The following is a 17,986-nucleotide window of genomic DNA, read 5'->3' on the forward strand; positions in this document are numbered from 1 at the left end:
AATACTTTGAACAACTGGATCAGGTGTCTCGTATCCAAAGATATTCAGAATGAGGATAGGAATACCCTCTCTCATTCGCTCTCTATTACTTAAGGCTTGTGGCATATATTTCGTATCCCAACTGACAAGTATTAACAGGAGAATCTTTTCGTTAAACTTGAATAATGAAGCAATGGTCCAGTATTGATGTCTTGTATGATGTTGTCTTGAATTTAAGATCCATGGTGGTACAAATGTAGGAATCTAATCCATCAAGTGATCAAAAGATTTGTTATCACTTGACTAGATATGGTAATCAGATAAATGTCAAGAGACTAATTGTTCAAAGAAAACTTTGATCAATGCATCAATCAGGGGTAAAGATCAAGCTATGAGTCACAGGCACATGAATTTTAGTCTAAAGTCGTATAGGAATTAAAAGTGTTATCATGCATGTTAATTCCTAAAATTAAAACTAATCTAATATGAACATGTTTGTTATTTTTTTACAATGTAAATGAAAATTAAGAGAACAATAATGATTAATTTCTAAATTAATGTGTATTATTATTATTTTATTTTTTAAGAGGTGGATTAAAATTAACTAAAATGGAATAAATTTTCAAAGCATGTTCATATCAAAATAAGATGTTAAAAAAACAAAGTATTAATCATCGATTAAAAAGAGCTAAATGTGTACTAAAGTGTATTAAAAATGCCAAACAACATAAACAAATAAAAAAATATTAAAAAATGGTAAAAAGAGGAAAAACTATAAGTTGGGGGTGCAGCTAGTGAACATGGGTGTATGGATAGTAATCTGCTTGGGCCAAAAGAGTGTGAGCCCAAAGGGTTTGTTAATGGAGCAAACAGAGGGAGGTGTAGAGTCCATTAGAGGGCGCGCATAGCAAACAAAAGTTTGGGCCAAGGGCTTATGAGTCCAAACAGAGAAGATCATAACACATTTTAAAAACACTTTAAGTCAAACGCGTTATTCCCTTCAAGCTAAGGCCAAAAACTTCGTCGCGCCGAGAATCGCCTTCGGCGGCGGCGGAGGTACAAACACCACCAAATTAGCATTGGAATGCTCGCCAACGGCAGAACTGAGGGGGGACGTGGGAAGGCCACGGCCACCCCTCAACTTTTTATTTTATTTTTTAATTCATATATATTAAATTACTAAAACATCCTTATTTTAAATTAAAATTAATTTTTATTTTTTCTTTTTCATTCAAAGTTAGGTTAAAATACAGATAAGGTAAAAAGCTCTTACCTTTCCTTTCTTTCTCATATGGGTTTGCTACCGGCACCGGAACCGGAACAGATTAAAGTGATCGGCATCTAACAGGTAAAAAACTTTATTCATTCTTCTTTTATAAAAAGTAACAAATTAAAGTGATTGCTTGATTTGTGTTTTTGAGATTTTTAGGGTTCTTCTTTCTTGATGTGTTAAAATAATCTATATGAGATTTATTAAGCCAATTCATAACACTGTAATTTACAAATATAGTTATACACTGTAATAAGGTTTATTTAATCATTGTTGCTGCTAATTTCTAATAGTGAAGTTACCGGTATTTGAAAACGGATTAAAGTTGATTAATTAAGTTTATTATTTTTTTTCTCTTTTAATTTTTATGTTCTCTAAATTGATTTTTGGATCTGATATGATATTATAGGAAGAGTAAAGATGAATAATAGGAAAATTGATTCTTTTTTCAAAAGGAAAGCATGTGAAATTGTAAAAGAAGAGAGAGATGAAGAAATTATAATCCCGACATCCGAATTTAAAACAGTTCTTGAGAATCCAACAATTGAAGAGCATCATGGTTTTGAAAATTCTTTGGAACGCGATCCTGGAAAGCGTCATCCGCTTTGGCAATATCCACCAAATCAAGTGGATGCAATACGAAGAGCTTATCTAAAATGGGGTCCATATCAAATTCATTTAGAAAACTATCCTTTGTCCGGTAACGAGGATCATCCGAGAAGGTTTCAACATACTTGGTTTAGCATATTTCCATCATGGTTAGAATATTCACCATCTGAAGATGCCGCATATTGCTTACCATGTTACCTTTTTAGCAAAAAACTAAGTGGACGTCCCGGATCACTTGTCTTTATTTCTATGGGTTTTAGAAATTGGAAGAAAGTTAGGAATGGAAAACATTGTTCCTTTCTTAAACACATAGGGAAGGATCCTTACTCACCACACAACAATGCAATGAAAGCTTGTCAAGACTTGTTGAATCAATATGGTCATATTAGAAATGTTATTCAAGTGCAAAGTTCAAGTCAAAGAATGAATAATCGGTTACGACTCAAGACTTCAATTGACATTGTTCGTTGGTTAACACTACAAGCTTATGCTTTTAGGGGTCACGACGAAAGTAGCAAATCAAGAAATCAAGGTAACTTTCTTGAGTTATTGAAACTTTTAGCATCCTACAATGATGAAGTTGCAAAAGTTGTGTTGGAAAATGCTCCACAAAATTGCAAGTATACTTCACATCAAATTCAAAAAGAGCTCTTGCAAATTCTTTCTAGTAGGGTGAAAAAGAGTATTCGTGAGGAAATTGGTGATTCTAAATTTTGTATCGTTGTTGATGAAGCTCGTGATGAGTTAAAAAAAGGAACAAATGGCTCTTGTATTAAGATTTGTTGATAAAGTTGGTTTAATACAAGAGAGATTTTTTGATGTAGCACATGTTAAAGACACCACATCTTTAACTCTTAAGGAAGCAATATGTGATATACTTTCTCGACATAACCTTGATGTTTCTAACATTCGTGACCAAGGGTATGATGGTGCTAGCAATATGAGAGGAGAATGGAATGGTTTACAAACCCTCTTTATGAAGGATTGTCCTTATGCATACTATGTTCATTGTTTTGCTCATCGACTGCAACTTGCATTAGTTACATCATCAAGAGAAGTCAAACATCATGATGAGTTACAAGCTGATCTTTGTTATGAATGTTGTTTGTTCTTCTACAAAGCATCATGATGAGTTACAAGCTGCCCAATTAGAAGAAATTGCTTATTTGTTAGAGATTGATGAAATTGTAACTGGTAAAGGTGCAAATCAAGTTGGTACATTGAAACGAGCTGGAGATACTCGTTGGGGATCACATTACGATTCAATTTCTAGCTTGATAAACATGTATGAAGCAACTTGTTTAGTTTTAAAAAAAATTGCAAAAGATAAAGGGAGTTATGCTACACGTGGGGATGCAGATAGTTGTTACAATTACTTGAAAGCATTTGATTTTATATTTATTTTGCACTTGATGAAAGAAATCATGGGAATAACAGATATGATTTGTCAAGCCTTACAAAAAAAATCAAGATGTAGTTAATGCTATGAACTTGGTTCGTTCAACAAAACATCTTATTCAAGGTTTGAGAGAAAATGGTTGGGATATATTGTTTACTAAAGTGGTATCTTTTTGTGAAAAGCATGGTATTGAGATTCATGATCTTAATGATGTTCATTCAACAACAAGATTTGGACGCTCCCGTCTTGAAGAGAATCAAGTCACAATTCAACATTACTTTAAAGTTGAAATCTTTTTCACTACCATTGACAAACAGTTACAAGAGTTGAATAGCATATTCAGTGAGCAGGCAATGGATTTGTTAACTCTTTCTTGTTCTTTATCTCCTAAGGATGGATATAAAGCTTTTAGCATTGATACTATTTGTTCTTTAGTTGAAAAATATTATCCTATGGATTTTAGTGATCAAGAGAAGAATAATTTGCAATTTCAACTCCAACATTTTCTATTTGTTGCTCGTCAAGCATCAAACTTGAATAATTTATCAACTATTCAAAAACTATGTTCATGTTTGGTTGCATCTGGACAGGCTGAAACTTACTTCTTGATTGATAGACTACTTCGTCTTATCATGACTTTTCCTGTTTCTACGGCCACAACTAAGAGGTCTTTTTCAGCAATGAAAGTTATTAAGACTAAGTTGAGAAACAAGATGGATGATGGGTTTCTTGGAGATAGCATGACAGTATATATTGAAAGGGAGATTAGTGCAAGCATTAGTTCGGAGTCAATTATTGACGGTTTCAAGTCACTCGGAACGCGTAAAGCATTATTTTAAGGTAGTTTTAAGTCATGTAATTTAAATTTGTAGTAATTAACTGTGTATTCATTTTAACTTTAATGTTTTATTTAAAATACTATTTACATTTTATTTATAATCTTTATTTTACGTTAGCGGTCATCCCAAAAAAATTTATCTGGCTCCGCCACTGATGCTCGCCCAACCTCATTTTCCCTCAATCTCACTTTAATTTCCTCTAATTCTTACTATATTCCTCAAATCGAAGCTAACACCTCAAGAACCCTAAAAATCCAAACCGAAATTAAACGACGCAGAGAAGGAATCAAAGCCTAAAGCGTTAAGGCTTTGATTTCTTGAGTCTGATTCTACATGATGGTAATAGTATCAACATGAATTAATGAAGAAAACAAGGAGCTCACCTATGAGGTGGAGAATGGCCCGGGAGTCATAGGAGTTGAAGAAGATGAAGCCAAACAAGAACTCCAGAGAAACTTTAGAGAGGTAATCGCTTCAACCTTGCTTAACTTTTGCTATCTTCTTTTTCTTTTTCAACGTATAGTCTGTAGGATACAAACTGTGATTGCTTGTTGTTGTTGTTATGTGTGTGTATGATGGGAGTAGAGTAATGGAGAGCGATTCGATTTTGAGTGAGAGAGAGATTCGATTCTGAGTGCCAAATGAATGTGATTGTGAGTGCTGATTCATAGAGAGGTTCATCAATGCCGATGATTGAATGGTGATGATGAATATATATAGCTTGGATTGAGTAACTGAATTGGAAAATTCGGTCAGTGGTTAGGGCACAGTTAGCTCTAGTTAAATTTCTAAGTAGAAGTTTGTTAGGATGACTAACTCTGTTAAAAGGAAACGTTACAATCGGTTATAAGCTTCTGAATCAAATAATCTTCAGTTTGTTAGTTGTAGCTCGAATTTTGTGAAGGATGAATATGAGTTAGTTGCTGTCAAATTAGGGTTACATGTCTTAGTTAATTGTTAGTTTAATTGTATGTAGGGAGTTGTTAGTTTTAAAATGAATGAACTAATGTGAGTTCTAGTGTTAAGTTAGTTCATGCTAGGGTAGAAATGTTAGTGAGTGTAATTAAATGAATGCTTTGCCATGTTATGACTAATGAGAACAAGTTGATGTATGTACTGCAAGTTCAGAATTAGTTATGAAACTCTTTTATGGATTGTTATTGCTTGAAATTATGAATTTAATGAAGAGGAATTGTTGTTGCAATTTGTTAATGATGCCCTATTATAGTGCAATTTTTTGTGACTTATTCTTGACTGTTGTCAATTGTATATTTGAAAACTGTTAGAACTACTAATGTTTGAAAATTGTTTGTAGTTGAATTATGATATTGGACATGTTAGCATGTTAGTAGTTAATTAATTGTTAAAGTTGTTGGTGTATAATTTTGTTGTTGAGTTCATGAATGAATGTTAGCAAAACCTTTGGTTAGTCAATTTATTAAAACAATTATCACAAGTAGTTAGTTAATTGAAATAGTTAGTGTGGTATCATATACTAGAATTGTTAATAAAAGAAATAGAAATGGAAAACAAAAATAATCATGCGATTAATCAATCTCTCTCCAACTCCCCACAGGCAGGCCTATGCAGATATCTATATTTTCGTATTTTAAATATAAATTTTCCATGTAATTGCAATATACAAACACTGCATAATCATTTAGGAAACAAAAGAAGTAACTATTAAAACTTCAAATAAAAGTGTTTAATTATTACAAGAGTCTATTTTAAAATCCTAATTTACTATGACAATAATTAACACTGCTAACAATTTTTCCACTCAATCAAAAAGAGCTAAAAGGTACCGTATAAATGGCTCATACAAAATTTAAAATAAACTAAAATAAATACAAAATTTAAGCAAATAAAAGTTCCATACTAATAACAGCTTATATTAAATTGTAAATGCTCATGTGTATTTAGAGCAGTGTTTGGATTAAGGAATAAAAAAAAATGATAGTAGTTGAATTCTATGTACTAATGACACCTCTAGAAAAAATGTGAGTATGTGTCGGTATAGAATCCAGTGTCGTTGAGAATGAATTGCATGAACTCAAATTTTCATTTTACAAATAATTACATTAATTAAGCACTTTAACTTATATACATATACAAAAGAAAAAAGAAAAAATAAAGCTATGCCTTCTGTGCTAACGAATCAATCTGAGGAACTGATTGAAGCTTTGGACAACACGATCAAGCAATCTCCGAAGCGAGGAATGAACGCTGAAACTCCCGTCAATCGACATTTGAAGCTGAAAACACTTTTCTAACAAGATTGAACTGTTAATCGATTAATGTATATATAAAAACAAAATCGAAAATTAAAACAAAGATAAATTTCTTCTGTTAGATGAAATGAAATTCGGTGTTTGAGTTCGCGTAGAGGATGATTGAAGCTGGAGAATTGGAGAGTTTGATGATATTCAAAGGCTCCATCGGAGAAAAGCTTGAGGTGAGGTGAGGTGTTCAGCTGTGCAGGGTTTAGGGTTTAAGCTCTGTTTTATATAGTTTTCTCGGAAGTCGGTAATGATGGTTTATACGACGTAGGAAAAATGAATGGGACCATATTTGTGTATCTCATACACTCACATACTTGTGTATCTCATACACATGTATATAAACATACAGATCATGCATCATACATAATAGGTTCTCGTGGAAATTTATCCCAGAACACCTACGTTCATTTTCTGATTTTCAAATCTTATCATGATGAATTAAATAGGTTCTCGTGGAAATTTATCCCAGAACACCTACGTTCGAATTGGAAAATCCTAAGTTTGGTGAGTTTAAAAAACTCTTAAAAACTATACAAAAAAAATAGAGTTAGAAGTAATTTGTCTCATCTAAAGTTACTTCACCCAAACAAAAAATGTCTTCAAAAGTACACTGACTAAGTTGTCTCATGTAGATACATTTTAAGAACATAAAAAGTGTCAAACAATGGGATTGTTTCATATATTCAAATTGATAATGTTGCCTAATCAATTCTACTTTTCAGTATTGAAGCAGGAATCCAAATGTTCTGCCATAATTAGTCCAAAGAGAACCTCGCTAGAACGGTTGACCTTGATATTATATTCTGAGCCCAATTTGAACTCCCATTTCTTATTTTTAGTTTCAGAAACACGCATGTACTCATTCAATGCAGCAGCTCCGAAGTTAAAGATAAAAATAAGAAAGAGATAAATAGTTAGTTATATTTCTTTTGAGTAGATCTCTCTATCTCAAACAAAAAATATATATATATACTTTATAATTATTTACCTCCATTCTAGTTAAGGAAGTTATATAAGACTCCGCTTGTCTCGATACATCAACCATCTGATGAGGAAAAACTTTTTTTTCACTATGACATCAACTGTTGGTGTCATTAGTTTGATTCTTATGCTCTATAGAACTCATGAATCCGTCTAAAAGGTTGAAGTTAATCTGGAGCTCAAGTACTGAATGTAAGTAGTAAAAGCTTAGAAGTTTCGGCATAGTAACCTCAACCTTACATGTAAAAAAATTACAAAACAGGTACAACCTAATGGGCCGTGGGGCAGTTATCATCAACTTCTTAGGAGCCAATCGGTCATCAGTGCCGAAACTTCTAAGCTTTTACTACTTACATTCAGTACCTGAGCTCCAGATTAACTTCAACCTTCTAGACAGATTCATGAGTTCTATAGAGCATAAGAAGCAAACTAATGAAAGTTGGTGTCATAGTGGAAAAAAAAGGTTTTTCCTCATCAAATGGTTGATGTAGACAAACGGAGTCTTATATAACTTCCTTAACTAGAATGGAGGTACATAATTATAAAGTATATATACATTTTTGTTTGAGATAGAGAGATCTACTCAAAAGGAATGTAACTAACTATTTATCTCTTTCTTATTTTTATCTTTAACTTCAGAGTTGCGGAGCTGCTGCACTGAATGAGTACATGTGTGTTTCTGAAACTAAAAGTAAGAAATGGGAGTTCAAATTGGGCTCAGAATATAATATCAAGGTCAACCGTTCTGGCTAGGTTCTCTTTGGACTAGTTATGGCAGAGCATTTGGATTCCTGCTTCAGTACTGAAAAATAGAATTGATTAGGCAACATTATCAATTTGAATATATGAAACAATCACATTGTTTGGGCACGTTTTATGTTCTTAAAATGTATCTACATGAGACAACTTAGTCACAGTGTACTTTTGAACACCATAGTTGATTTTTTGTTTGGGTGAAGTAACTTTAGATGAGACAAATTACTTCTAACTCTATTTTTTTCAATGTCGTTGTTCAGCATGTGATCAACTTGTATCTCGGTCTCCTCTTCTTCTTCATCAACTGCTTCTGGGTTGACGTCATCTGACCATTGTGGATCAAATTCACCAGATTCATCCTGACAGGTTATTTGAGACTACTGAGATGGTATACATGGTTGAAGAGTAATGTACAACTCAATACAGTTGCAGCCTGAATGTTCATGACTAACAAACATGTATTCAACATCTTCATCGTCTCGTACCTTAAGGGGGGAAAACTTGCATTGACTATTCTCAAAAAATATTGGATTTTGATACGTGATCTTTGACACAATACCCGATCCTATACAGGATTGTATTCTTTTTTTCAAATGCAATAAGATTGCATTTCTCTTTATTGTGAGTCTAATGGTATCAGTGTTTCGAAAACAAAAACCATATAAATCAGACTCGTATGTTTCACAGTTGCAGTGAACCTTGACACTGTATTTTGGTGAAGACTACATTGTGCAGATGAAAACTATTTTCTTGCTGCAGATGAATATCAGTGAAGTGTCTTGGATGTTGATAGTAAGACACTTAGATAGAAGAGAGAAGTGTCTCACATGCTAGCTAGTTCGAAGTGACGTGTCGCACATGCAAGCTACTCCGAAATGATGTGCCAACCATGCAAGCTACTAAGAAGTGACATGTTCAACATGCAAGAGAGAGGACGGTCACGTGTAAGACATGCAGGCACACACTCCAATTGGATTGGCGCCCTCATTCATTCCTTACACATTGGCGCCAATCCATTTGGAGACACCTTGTCAAAGCATCCATGCAGACCCCGAAACCAAGCAATCAGACCTAGGTCTAGGTCTTGCATGCATGTCCCTATGGAGGCGCCAATTTGAATGGAGACACCTCTTAAAAGTTGTACATGGTCGCCAATTCAATTGGAGACACCATGCAAGCACAACTTTTCATGCTTCCATTCATTTGCCTATAAATAAATCCACTCCATCAACACTTTTTCCACACCATCACTCTCACTACTTCTTCTACAATACTTCTTCTACAGTTTCATCTGCACCAACCCCCCGACAAAATGTTTATCCTCACAATGGACGAATCACATAGAGGAACGGTTGCAAACATCGCAACATATGTAAGTTTTTTTTTTCATCTTCACCAACCCCCTTTTATTTTAACATACCAACTTAGTCAAGTTTTTTGTTCTTTCTTTTATAGGATGTATCAAGGTTCCGGACTCGGGTCCACGAATATGTCCATATTGACCCGATGATTCAACCTTATGTTGAACTCGCCGGTTTTTGTCATATAAGCAAGATTTTGTCTTGGTCCGTAGATAACAAATTCATTCTAACTTTATGCGAAAGATGGCGACCAGAGACACACACATTTTGGTTCCCAACCGGTGAGTGTACCGTGACGTTAGAAGACATCTACATGCTTTTGGGACTGCCCATTGAAGGTAAAGCTGTTAATGGTAAAACCAACCATGCAAATTCAATTTTCATGGATCTCTTGGAGACTGATTTGTTAGATGATAAAGCAAGAGGTCAAGGTATACTACTTTCACACCTTAAGTCGTACTATAATAGTTTATACTTAGATGAGCATTCTACCGAAGATGCTCGAATAATAAAAACTAGGTGTTACATTATGCTGTTCATTGGCTCGTTTTTATTTCCCGAAGGTAGTGGTTTTAGCATGCATATTATGTATTTACCTTTACTTAGACATGTAGATAGAATAGGAAGTTACAATTGGGGATTTGCTTGTCTAGCTTATCTCTATAGCTCCTTGTGCAAAAACTCACACAAAGACACATCTACATTTTTTGGATGTATTGTTTTGCTATAAGCATAGGGTTGGTCAAGACTACCGTCCCTAGCACCCGTCAACAACAACTCTTTCACATTTCCGTATGCACAAAAGTAAGTTGTTTAAATTGCTATATCTTTACTTACTTCTTTAAAGATTATTATCTCTAACTAATATTTTTTTACTTTTATGTATAGATGGTCTGCACGTGGTATGAGTTACAACAGATGTCCAAGACACTGTATTAATCAGTATCGCAATCTGTTGGATCACCTTCGATCGACGTACCTAAGGATAATAACTTAATTATTTTGTTATATTTTGTTAACTTCTTCTACCTAGATTATAATCCTATCTTCTTTCACATTTCAGTTCATTTGGCGTCCATGTCTTAATTTGGATCATGATCATGAGGTCAACGCTGAAGACGGGGCCGTATGAACTGCATGGACACCGATAATACGGTTCACAATTGTGGAGATGCACAACAATGATCGTGTGAAGTTGCAATTCGATATGTCCCAAAAGATCCCAGATCCCCTAGCTAGCCTAGGAGAATGGCATATGCGCAAAGTTAACGATCAATGGAACTTCAATCCATGGCAAAGTTTCGCAAGATCGGAGTGTCGCAAATGAAAGCACCGCCATGACCATGTCTTAACTGACGCAGTCATGCCAACTGAAGAAAAACCAAGTCGTACTTATATGGCTTAGTACAGATCGGTTGTTTTTCAGTTCATCGTCGAGGATATGTACTTGTACGACCCACGCCAGATGACTTACACACCTGACACCTCAACATCAAACCCCCCAAAAACAGTGTCCGACCGGATACACACAACCCCCTGTCCGTCAAACGTTCCGTTCAACCAACACACAAACATACAACCAAAACATGACATACACCCAACCCAATACCAAAAACATACTCCATACCACCACCGAAAAATTGACCATCAACCTGAGATCCAACATCGCTTCGCACCCACCCCATCACCCTACCAAAGTCGCCTTATCCAGAACACCCAACGATCATTCAACACCAATCGCCCCTCCTCCTACCATAGCCAAGAAGCCCAAACCTCACAAAACCAAAACATCCAACAACCATATCTCTACCAAACACCCCAACAACCTTTCCAATATTTCCTCGACGCATCGTTCACACCCATGTCTACCTTCAACCGTCCCGATCGCACATCAATGAGTCAACCACAACCCAACTTCTCTGGCATGGATCATGAGCTCAGCTACGGCGGTACAGCATCGATGCATACTAAAGACTATGCCGAATTTTCTGACTACCTCAACAGGCCTTTTTCTGTAGTTGGTAGTGACGCTCCTGACCCCTCAGATGCTCAAACACCGGTACTGAATCATCAACGTGGGTTAGGACCACGGGTTAGGGAAGCTAAAGGATATGGGACCGAAGGTCGGTTAGGTGATCCCGGTCATCACCATTAGGCTTATTTTTATGTAAAAGACAAATTTTATTAATATCAATTGGTCCTATTTCAAATTTATCTATCATGTATACCATTTATTAAAAAAAATTGCATTTTAGGTGTCAATCCAATTGACGCCTCCTATACACATGGGCGTCAATTCAATTGGCTAGGACACCTGTCCTAGCCAATCCAATTGACGCCTCCATTCAAGTATTTAAGAGGAGTCGTCAATTGATTTGGCGTCTCCTCCTAAAAATGGGGTAATTTGAGAAATTTTTTAAAACTAGGGATATTTTGGGAATTTCCTTGAAAAAGTGGATTATTTTTGTAAAAAATTCAAAGAATCGAGCGGATAGTAAATAAAAATTGTTGAAATAAAATAAAATTTCATTTATGATAGATATTATTTATTATAAAAATTCTAATATAGATAATAATATTAGCACAACAAAAGAAAATAGTCTAATTTTAACTAAAAAATAATATATTTATAAATATGGAAATACAAACTGGGATATCAAAATAAATGTTAAAACATGAAAGAAGATTTTAGAATCAATTTTTGGTTATTTTTTTCTTAGAAGAGTGTTTGTTGTTCCTTTATTTTGTTTTAATAGGTTTTGCTACCTACCTACCTACCTAACTAACTAACTAAACGTTATTAATTAATTATCATGGGTTTTTAAAACAACCGTAATGATATCAATTGACGTTTCATGAAAAAGAACAAGACATTAAAGATGAAAACAAGCATTAAAAAGGAGAAAGTAGTGAAAAAATTTCAACTCCTCACGCCCTCAGCATATCTGTTAGAGAAACCCCGTAAGAAAGACCATGAGCATTCCACACCTTTTTATTGCACCGTGAATTCACAAAATGAAGAATAGTTTCCAGAAAGAAAAAAAAAATACTTAAGGTGGTTAAGAGGATAGCGCATCTGCTTACAACCTATTTTTTTCTGTTATCTGTATTTGAATTTTATTTGACTGAGAATTTAAAAAAAAAACGAGTTTGAACCAATTCCACCATAGCATGTGTACAAAGACAGACATTATTATCATTTTGGTGAAAGATATCATGACTAGCTAGCCTTCAAAAATTGAGGAAACAAAAGGAAAAGTAAATCTAAGAGATATGATCTTCCAACTAGACATACTCAGTCGAATTAAAGCCATGAGCAAACAAGAAATAGAAACTACTAAAGTTAAAAGGTAAATTTTATAATGTACCTTGGTTATGACTATTGTTGATTCTAAGTGTTGGCAACAATTTTGGTAAAACAAAGAGTGTTCATAAGATATTATGTGTGATGTCTTAACATGAGATATCCTATGTACCTGCTGGAGTTCAAGAACATATGCAAGCAGGATTGTTTCAGAATGCCACATACAATGTCATGGCTTCTGATATTGGATGTACCTGCTGGAACTTAATTGAAAGACATGTTCATGCAGGATTGTTTCAGATGACATACACAAGGTCATGACATCTGATATGGCTGTACCTGCTGGAAGTTATAAAAGGAATTATAGGATTATGCAGGATTTTTCCAGGATGTCAGACTCGATGTCATGACATCCTGTACACAAAACATTCAGTATGAATGTCTGGTGTTTTGTGATTGCACAATTAATGGCAATCTTTGTATGATTGAAGATATGGCTAGCTGGCACATTCAATCATGGATTACAGCCAGATTTACTTATTTTCCAAGGAGATCTATACAGCTGTTATTAAAAGATTTGATTGGAAAATAGATTTAGGGTTTTCAGATGTCCAAGCCCAGCTGGATGCTTCTATAAAAAGGGACTTAGAAAACCTGTTTGTACACACAACCAAGACTGAGGGAAAATAGAGAGAGCTAGGGTTTGTGTCTGTTTAGTCGTAAGACTTGTAGGTCATTCAAGTCATCCATTGATGATTGAATTGGATTGATTTATGGTTGTAATTTGTCACTCTAAAGTTGTTAAGCAAGAGTGTGTGTCTTCTTGATCAAAGCTGTGAAGCAAGATCAAGAGTGTGTCTTCTTGATTGAAACTGTGAAGTAAAATCAAAAGTGTGTAATTGAAAAGTATTTTCTTTTCACAAGGGATTGTTGTTTAAAATCATTGATGTGTGATTGTAGGGAAGTGAGTGGGTTCTCATATCTAAGAGTGCTTAAGTAAAAATTGCACGGGTAGAGATTAGGTGAGAAAGACTTTAACTTGTTGAAATGTACGGAGAATCTTTGAACTAATTCTATTTTAGTGAATTTCCTTCCTGGCTTGGTAGCCCCCAGACGTAGGTGAGTTGCACCGAACTGCATTAACAATTGCTTGTGTTATTCGCTTTACCATTTTGTATTTTTTATCCATTGTGTGTTAACAGATATTAGTGTCGTGACATTACCTTCGACATCTTATATCTGATACCAGAATTTCAACTATCCTCAGCCAACTTAACTATAAGAGTAGATTTTCCAGAACCAGAGGAACCGTATAAAAGAACCGGCCACTTCTGACTTGCAACTAGTAGAACTCTTTCATAACTTTTCTTTACAGCTCATGTCAATACAAATGTATAACTTACAGATATATCATCCCTAAAATTATATACAAGATATCAAAAATTAAATGGTAATTAAAATGAAATGTGCAAAGAAAAGCTACAACTAAAAAAAAGTAAAATCATAAAAAGGAGCATTTAAGAAAGTTCAAACAGTATAATTGGAAGCAGTTGGACGGTGTTTAAGTTATACTACTGAGTAAAATTACACAAGGTGTACCTTGTGACAGCTCTTTTGGTCCTAAGAGGCGGTTGCACCTCGTGTACCTTTGGCGAACCAACAGGATGATAATTACATCTTAAAGAATTTAAACAGTTCTCTTGATTGAAATCCATGTTTCTATTAGGAGAATCAGACATGTAGTCTGCTGTTGGTTCAACCAACCAACCAGCTCTCTCTATTGTTGTGTCCCCACAAAACTCTTCCCAGCTGAATAAGGCAAGTTGAAGATTGTCATTGAACATGCATTGCATTTTGAATACAACATCAAAGCAAAAAGAATCATACAATACTGACCGCGATAAACAGACAGATACTTCCTGAGCTTCAATATTCGAGCTTTCACTAGCTCTTGAACCTAATTTGAACACAACTTTTAATATATGAAACCTACACCATATCAGATCTGATTCGCAAGGCTTTTTTAAGGGTTCTAGAAAACAAGACCAGTCCCAAAGCTTTGAGAATTTTTCAGGTTTCAAAAGAAGGAAGCGGTATGATATGCGAGCAACATGCAATCCATGGGGCTCAACCTGAAAAGAGAGAATATTACTGGGTAATACACAGAAGCATATCTCAACCCTCTTTCTCAAAAAAAAAATCACAGATGTACTGACCATAACTTGCTCCCCTGAAAATCTTTCAATCGGAGAAGGTGCAAAATTGAAATAGCTTTAATACAGAACTGCACAAAGAGCAAATTAAATCACAATTTTGTAACTTACTAACAAATAACAAATTAATTAAGAAATGGTATATTCAGATCACTATAAATACTGTATTCGGATTATTAGAAATTTTAAATAAGCAACAAATCTTAACCATTATGAAAAGGGTATGCAGTAGAGCTTCAAAAATTAGAATTAATACAAGTATATGGCCTTCAAAAAGAGCCAGCATATTATAATATAAATTTCCAAATATATAAGGAAAACTATTACCAAGGTTCAATTGTTGATAATAATCATCACTATTCTTTTCTTTTTATAAGTAGTTTTCTTCACAATGCTAAAATGGAAGAATTATTACAAATAAATATAAATACTATCCATACACTCATGTATGGACGCTGTACACTACGCATTGGATTATGTAGCCAAAAAATATATTATATCTTCCTAAGAGAAGGTACAGAGATGAAATATAGAAATAGAAATGGAAAACAAAAATAATCATGCGATTAATCTCTCTCCAGTTCCCCACAGGCAGGCGTATGCAGATATCTATATATTCGTATTTTAAATATAAATTTTCCATGTAATTGCAATATACAAACACTGCATAAGCATTTAGGAAACAAAAGAAGTAACTATTAAAACTTCAAATAAAAAGTGTTTAATTATTACAAGAGTCTATTTTAAAATCCTAATTTACTATGACAATAATTAACACTACTAACAATTTTTCCACTCAATCAAAAAGAGCTAAAAGGTCCCGTATACATGGCTCATACTACCAACATTTTAAAAGAAATATACCAACCTCAGCGGTACAAGACCCATTTCAAGAGTACGGCAGAAGGCAAAACAAGCATGCTCATGAAGATCAAGACCCATTCCCCGTCCGACACAGTACTCTACAACATTGGCAACATCATCCAAGACAATGTCGGAGTCAATTTCCATAGCATCATCCACAGTATTATATTAAATCGTAAATGCTCATGTGTATTTAAAGTAGTGTTTGGATTAAGGTATCAAAAAAAAAATTATGATAGTAGTTGAATTCTATGTACTAATGACACCTCTCTAGAAAAAATGTGAGTATGTGTCAGTATCGAGTCCAGTGTCGCTGAGGTTGAATTGCATGAATTCAAATTTTCATTTTACAAATAATTACATTAATTAAGCACTTGAACTTATATACATATACAAAAGAAAAAAGAAAAAATAAAGCTATGCCTTCTGTGCTAACGAATCAATCTGAGGAACTGATTGAAGCTTTGGACAACGAACAAGCAATCTCTGAAGCGAAGAATGAACGCTGAAATTCCCGTCAATCGACATTTGAAGCTGAAAACACTTTTCTAACAAGATTGAACTGTTAATAGATTAGTGTATATATAAAAACAAAATCGAAAATTAAACAAAGATAAATTTCTTCTGTTAGATGAAATTCGGTGTTTGAGTTCGCGTAGAGGATGATTGAAGCTGGAGAATTGGAGAGTTGGATGATATTCAAAGGCTCCGTCGGAGAAAAGCTTGAGGTGGGGTGAGGTGTTCAGCCGTGCAGGGTTTAAGGTTTAAGCTCTGTTTTATATAGTTTTCTCGGAAGTCGGTAATGATGGTTTATACGGCGTAGGGAAAAATGAATGGGACCATATTTGTGTATCTCATACACGTGTATATAAACATACATATCATGCATCATACATAATAGGTTCTCGTGGAAATTTATCCCAGAACACCTACGTTCATTTTCTGATTTTCAAATCTTATCATGATGAATTAAATAGGTTCTCGTGGAAATTAATCCCAGAACACCTACGTTTGAATTGGAAAATCCTAAGTTTAATGGTATGTTCTTGGTGAATTTAAAAAACTCTTAAAAATTATACAAAAGAAGATGATCAAAATTTCGAGGAAATAAGAAAGTAATGGAAAAAAAATAGAGTTAGAAGTAATTTGTCTCATCTAAAGTTACTTCACCCAAACAAAAAATCAACTATGGTGTTCAAAAATACACTGACTAAGTTGTCTCATGTAGATACATTTTAAAAACATAAAACGTGTCAAACAATGTGATTGTTTCATATATTCAAATTGATAATGTTGCCTAATCAATTCTATTTTTCAGTATTGAAGCAGAAATCCAAATGCTCTGCCATAACTAGTCCAAAGACAACCTCGCCAGAACGGTTGACCTTGATATTATATTCTGAGCCCAATTTGAACTCCCATTTCTTATTTTTAGTTTCAGAAACACACATGTACTCATTCAGTGCAGCAGTTCCGCAGCTCTGAAGTTAAAGATAAAAATAAGAAAGAGATAAATAGTTAGTTACATTTCTTATTTCTTTTGAGTAGATCTCTCTATCTCAAGCAAAAAAATATATATACTTTATAATTATGTACCTCCATTCTAGTTAAAGAAGTTATATAAGATTTCGCTTGTCTCGATACATCAACCATTTGATGAGGAAAAACTTTTTTTTCCACTATGACACCAACTGTCATTAGTTTGCTTCTTATGCTCTATAGAACTCATGAATCCGTCTAGAAGGTTGAAGTTAATCTGGAGCTCAGGTACTGAATGTAAGTAGTAAAAGCTTAGAACAGAAACCTCAACCTTACATGTAAAAAATTACAGAACAGGTACAACCTAATGAGCCGTGGAGCATTTATCATCAACTTCTTAGGAGCTTCTTAGGAGCCAATCGGTCATCGGATTGATAACCGATTGGCTCCTAAGAAGTTGATGATAACTGCCCCACGGCTCATTAGATTGTACTTGTTCTGTAATTTTTTTACATGTAAGGTTGAGGTTACTGTGCCAAAACTTCTAAGCTTTTACTACTTACATTCAGTATCTGAGCTTCAGATTAACTTCAACCTTCTAGACGGATTCATGAGTTCTATAGAGCATAAGAAGCAAACTAATGACAGTT

The 17,986-nt window shown here is 34.3% G+C and overlaps 1 long non-coding RNA gene across 1 annotated transcript; it reads right to left on the reverse strand.

Annotated features, from left to right (window-relative positions):
• Positions 1 to 14,297: 14,297 nt before the first annotated feature.
• Positions 14,298 to 16,159, reverse strand: LOC127135670 (uncharacterized). Its single transcript, XR_007808642.1, has 4 exons — positions 15,862 to 16,159; positions 14,997 to 15,064; positions 14,677 to 14,912; positions 14,298 to 14,589 (listed from the first exon to the last, which is right to left on the reverse strand). It is a non-coding gene; the product is annotated as an uncharacterized LOC127135670 (long non-coding RNA).
• Positions 16,160 to 17,986: the final 1,827 nt, after the last annotated feature.

This window comes from Lathyrus oleraceus, chromosome 4, assembly GCF_024323335.1.
Source record: "Lathyrus oleraceus cultivar Zhongwan6 chromosome 4, CAAS_Psat_ZW6_1.0, whole genome shotgun sequence".
Classification (NCBI taxonomy): domain Eukaryota; kingdom Viridiplantae; phylum Streptophyta; class Magnoliopsida; order Fabales; family Fabaceae; genus Lathyrus; species Lathyrus oleraceus.